Below are 5,996 nucleotides of genomic sequence, written 5' to 3' on the forward strand. Positions count from 1 at the left end.
ATTCTGTGGGAGCACAGGCCCCAGCGATGCCTCAAGGGGAGGAGGGAGGTGGGAGGACTGCTTAAGACCAGATTTGGGGACCCAGCCCCTGGTTCTGGGGCTTCCCTGGTGGCTCAGACAATACAGAACGTGCCTACAATATGGGAGACCCAGGTTCGATCCCTGGGTCGGGAAGATCCCCTGGAAAAGGGAACCACAACCCATTCCAGTATTCTTGCCCAGAGAATCCCATGGACAGAAGAAGGACTAACACTTTGACTTCACTTTAACTTTTCCTTGGTCCTGAAGCTAGGGCACAGCTGTAATCCCCAAGGTGGGGTCGGGGGGCCTCAGTGGAAGGAAAAAGGGAGAGCAGACCCGCCACTCCCACAACTTGGGGAGTGGTTTCCTCTAGAATATCATCCCACTTTTTAAAAGCGCTGAAAGCAAAGGCAACACTTTAAAATTAATAATAATGACTGTTCCCTGTAAGTCTGAGATTAAATCATTTTAAATTTCTCTAAAGGTAGCTGTAACCTTCTCAGGAATGGAGAGATTAAGCTGTCCATTTGTTTTCTTTCCTTGTTCCTTATTTCTGCTAAATTGGAAAACCTCAACTCAGAACGACCAGGCTCTGACAGTGGCAGGGAGCCCACGGCAACTCTTTCTAATGATTATGAGGCTCGAGTCAAAAGTAGCCAGAGGCACTGTTATGGAGAGATTCTGGGATATATGATATATTATATGCAGCGTACATGCAAACTATATCTAACCGTCCCAGAAAATGAGCTCCACCCCTTTGCCAGACACTCAGACGCTGGAAAGTGGGGCATTCTGGTGCATGAGGCAGCAGTGAGTGGACTCCCAGTTCGCTTGTTTCCTGCGCTTGGGGAATATTCTGGAAATGTTTCATCTCCTTCTGCAGCTTGTGGATGTGATGTTTTCAATGTGTCCAATCCGCGATTCCTTTTTCAACAGTTCTCAGATGGTTGGTCTTTTTAAGACATCTATGACTTTTCTCGGAGGAGGCAATGGCACCCACTCCAGTACTCTTGCCTGGAAAATCCATGGACGGAGGAGCCTGGTGGGCCGCAGTCCATGGGGTCGCTCAGAGTCAGACACGACTGAGCGACTTCACTTTCACTTTTCTCTTTCATGCACTGGAGAAGGAAATGGCAACCCACTCCAGTGTTCTTGCCTGGAGAATCCCAGGGATGGCGGAGCTTGGTGGGCTGCCGTCTATGGGGTCGCACAGAGTCAGACACGACTGAAGTGACTTAGCAGCATGACTTTTCTGTCCTGAAATGACAGACCCAGAGTCATCATGATACTAAATAAATACTAAACAGATCCTCAAGGTACTTGAATGAGCCCCCTTGACATCCTAAGAAAGGCCTTTACTTACTGTATCCATGTTGAGAAGTAAAGTCTTATCTCCGTTCACATCTCAAAATCCCTGTGTTAGAGTTTTCGTTAATTCACTCAGAATGAACGATGCCAGCTCAGCGGTCGTGCTCAGTCTCCTTATTTGTGATTTTCCTTCCATAGTGAGACAGGACCAGGGTACAGATGGGTGGTCAACTCTTCACGCCAAATAAAGGGGTGGTGTACTGGCAATCGGGGCTTCCCCCGTGGCTCAGCGGCCAAGAATCCGCCTGCAATGCCAGAGATGCAGGTTCAATCCCTGGGTCGGGAAGATCCCCTGGAGAAGGAAATGCACCCCACTCCAATATTCTTGCCTGGAAAATCCCATGGACAGAGGAGCCTGGCAGGCTACAGTCCGAAAGGTCGCAAAGAGTCAGACACGACTGAAGTGACTTAGCATGCCCTGAGTGTGGTATTCAGTACTAATTCTGGGCTCATTAAGAGGCAATAACTTCGCTTCCTCTGCTGTTGCTCCAGAAAGGGCAGCCTTGAATGATGGAGTTTCCGTCTCCATTTATTAGTAAAATTTCTCAGTTTTGTACTGGCAGGTCTTGTTTCACACTTGTTCCAAAAAACTGTCGTTTTGCCAGGCAAATCTCTAGATTTTTAGGGGTTTTTTTAAGAATTGAAATCTTCTTCTGCTTCGGGTTGCTGTTTGACACTCTCACACAAATAATCCCAAGGCCTGGGGATAGGGATTCGCGGGTGTGATGAAATCAATTTCTCAGATACTTGAACTTACGTATTTGAACCCTTGCTCATGTTTTTTGGGGGCTGGTACAAAACCCTCGTACAAGGCTCACTTTTCCAGAGAGATTCGCTTTCCCAGGACTGGCATGGCCCCTTCTTACCGCTGGTTCATGATTGTGAAATGTCCCTCCACTCTGGTCACCATTCTGTGTCTGGACCACTTTCAGGTTAGAATGAACCACTTTTGGCACACCAGTGCATTTCTGCGCATCTGGAATAAAGCCTAGCAAATCGTGAAGATAATAAATGTAAATTCAGTCAAGGAAATGGTTGGAGTGAGGATGTCAAAATACAGCCCGGAGACACACTGCCCCTGCTTGCTGGGGGTTCCTTGCCCCGCTCTGGGTGACCTGTGTGTCCTCCAGGGACCTGGGCGCCCCAGGGCTGTGAACCATGCTGGCACGTCGGGGAGTGAATGAAGAATGGTGTCCTGGGTCGTATCCACCCTGGCACCGCAGTCTCAGTATGCATCACTGCTTGTCGACCCGTCTCAGGACTTGGCTCCCAGGGGCCCGGGGACCTCCTGGTTTGGTAGGTGGGCGCATGACAGCAGGATCTGGGGAATGACCCCAGAAACACTGATCAGAGATTCTTGCAACACGAGCACTGAGACTGCTCTTCGGAGGACACGTGTGGTGTGCCATGCAGCCAGGCGCTCCTGATCTCATCTGATCCCTGAAGCCCATCGATGCCCATTCTACCAACGTGGAGATGGAGGTGTAGAACAGGAAGCCACTCCCAGCCTCACGAGCTGATCCATGGCAGAGCCATGCGTGACTCGAAGGCCCACCCAGGTGCCCCCAACTTGTCACAGCTTCGCGAATCTCTACCAGGAAGACAGATTTCATCTCCAGGGACAGTGACCTCTTGGCTCTTTTTTTCTCCAAAGCGCGGAGCTCTTCATGGCAGAGCTTATGTAGCAGAGCCAGTCGCTGGATGGGGCTCTTTCTACATCTTGCTGGCAAAACCCAGCTGTTTGCGCATCAGAGGTTCTCCTTTCTGAGTCTGAGTGAGCAGGCAAGGATGGTATGGACACAATGAAGCAGGCAGAAAGACAAAGTGTGTGCACGGAGCCGGGAACATAGCGGGCATTCGGAGATGGGAGGCTTAGAGCGGTAAGAAGCATCGTGAACACTTTCATCTCAATATTTTTTTAACTTCTTTATTTGCCAGACGTGCACATCTGCAGTTTTACAAAATGCACAGGCGTGATGCTGTGGTGGATGGCAACAATCTAGAGACTAGTAAGAGCTGGAATCTACCTAAGGGCCTAAGCGAAACGCTAGAGCAAGAAATGATGAACTGTTGGAAATGAGCTGGAAGAGCACAGGATTCGATGACTATTCATTTGTTCGTATATTTCTTCATTCAATGTATGTTGGTCGATACAAGGGTATATTAACAAACACACCTGATGAAGCCAAAGCCTTTCCTTCTCTGAACTCATATTCCAATACAGAAGGAGATAATAACCACGTAAAATAAATAGGATGAGTTAATAAAACAAGCGCACTGAAGGCGATTAAAGAGGGCATGTTGGAAAGTGCTGGAGATGGGAGGGGTGGGGAGACACTTTATCTGGAATAGCCGAAATGTCCCTGGCCTTGACTTGAGACCTAAGCACAGAAATATGCGGGGGCATGGTGTGCCGGGTAGCCAGGACAGCAAGCTTACCAAGGCCCCAACAACCAGGGTTCAAGTCCCACCCAACTGTCACACTGACAGCCACCTGCTCCCATGTGAGAGCAGGCAGAGAGCTCCCCCCACCCAACCCAAGCTGTGAGCCCTTGTCCTCGAAACGAGGGAATGATAATCACCTCAGAAGTCCTACTGCAAGGGCAGAAGAGGTGAGTTAGGTAACGAGCTTAGCACAGCCCCTGGTACAATTCTGGTCATTACTTCTCACGTCGGGGAGGGGAGGGATGGCTGTCTTCGTGTGCCAGCTTGGGGTGAAATTCTATTTTTTAAGAGTTATTTTAATACAGATGGTATGTTTGAGTGGCATGAACACAGATCAAAGTGAATTGCTCTCTCCATCAAGAAATATTATCCCAGTGTGGGGAAAGAAGAGGGGAATGGATAGTTAGGGAGTCTGAGATGGATGTGTATACATTGTTATATTTAAAATGGATAACCAACAAGGTCCTACTGCATAACATAGGGAAATCTGGTCAGTGTTATGTGGCAGCCTGGATGGGAGGGGAGGTGGGGGGACAATGGATACATGTATGTGAATGGCTGAGTCCCTTCACTGTCCACCAGAAACTATCACAGCATTGTTAATCAGTTATGTGAGAGTTGGACCATAAAGAAGACCGAGTGCCAAGGAATTGATGCTTTCGAACTATGGTGCTGGAGAAGACTCTTGAGAGTCCCTTGGACCACAAGGAGATCAGACTGGTCAATCCTAAAGGAAATCAACCTTGAATATTCATTAGAAGGAGTGATGCTGAAGCTGAAGCGCCAATACTTTGGGGCCACCTGATACAAAGAGCCGACTTGTTGGAAAAGACCCTGATGTTGGGAAAGATTGAAGGCAAAAGAAGAAGGAGGCAGCAGAGGATGAGATGGTTAGATGGCATCACCAACTCAATAGACATGAGCTTGAGCAAACTCCCAGAGAGAGTGGAGGACAGAGGAGCCTGGTGTGCTACCGTCCATGGCGTCACCAAGAGGCAGACATGACTTAGAGGCTGAACAAGAGCAGTTTACATGTAGTAAAGGGCACAGGTCTTAAGTGCCACTGACTTGGATGGGTAAATACACCCCGTGAAGCCAACGCCCTGCCAAGGCACAGAATGTTTCTCTCGCCTTACCATGTTCCCTCGTGCGTCTGGTCGGTCACTCCCTGGCCTGCCCAGAGGGGACCACCACTCTGACGTCTACCCCATAGATGAGCTCTGCCTGCCTTGGAACTCCTTGTAACGGCCTCTTTTATGCATGTGGTTTTTTGTGTCTGGGTTCTTGCTTAGACAAGATTCCCAAGATCCAGTTGCACGTGTCAACTTTACGGCCAAGTGATGCAGCACTGTGAACAGATCGCAGCTCACTCGGCCCCTCACCTGTCTGTGCTGGGCATCATGGCCTCCCCAGGTGGTGCCAGTGATAAAGAGCCTGCCTGCCAATTCAGAAGTCACAAGAGACGCGGGTTTGATCTGTGGGTCAGGAAGATCCCCTGGAGAAGGAAATGGCAACCCACTCCAGTATTCTTGCCTGGAGAACCCCATGGACAGAGGAGCCTGGCAGGCTACAGTCCATGGGGTCACAAAGTGTCAGACACGACTGACGCGACTTAGCGGGCACACCCACACCTGCGTGCGGGCGTCACGCAGTGGCCACGCTGTTGACAGTCAGGATTCTTCTATTTCCCTTTAAAAGGAGTGAGGTTTTGTTCCTGGTGACATTGAATTTAGGGTCTCTCCCTGATTCCCCCAGGTCTTGAGGCTTTCTCAGAAAGGGTCTGGACTTGTCCTCAGGTGCTGTCTTTCTGGAGTCTTGGCCGGGTGAGTGCCTGGGGTCTCGGGCAAGGCTGCACTACTGTGACAAGTTGGAATGCCCACGGGTGCCAGCACCATGATCCCCGCACCCGGCAGTGACTCTTTGCTGGGCCTCGTAGCCTCTTGCCCAGCACAGTCTCCTGGGTGTCCACCCAGAGACCCAAGGGGCCCAGCGCACGTTTCTGGGGGTCCTTTTCTACACTCAGCCCCTCTTTAGTAACATGCTCCACACCTCAAAGGCCCCCAATCCTAGTCTATTTCTTTTACACAAGACCCTGCTCCTTGTTCAGGGCCTCCTTTCTGTGCCAGTTTGGTGAGCAGCCCAGGCGGAAAGCTGGGGGCAGC

Source organism: Bos javanicus, chromosome 5 (assembly GCF_032452875.1).
Source record: "Bos javanicus breed banteng chromosome 5, ARS-OSU_banteng_1.0, whole genome shotgun sequence".
Classification (NCBI taxonomy): Eukaryota; Metazoa; Chordata; class Mammalia; order Artiodactyla; family Bovidae; genus Bos; species Bos javanicus.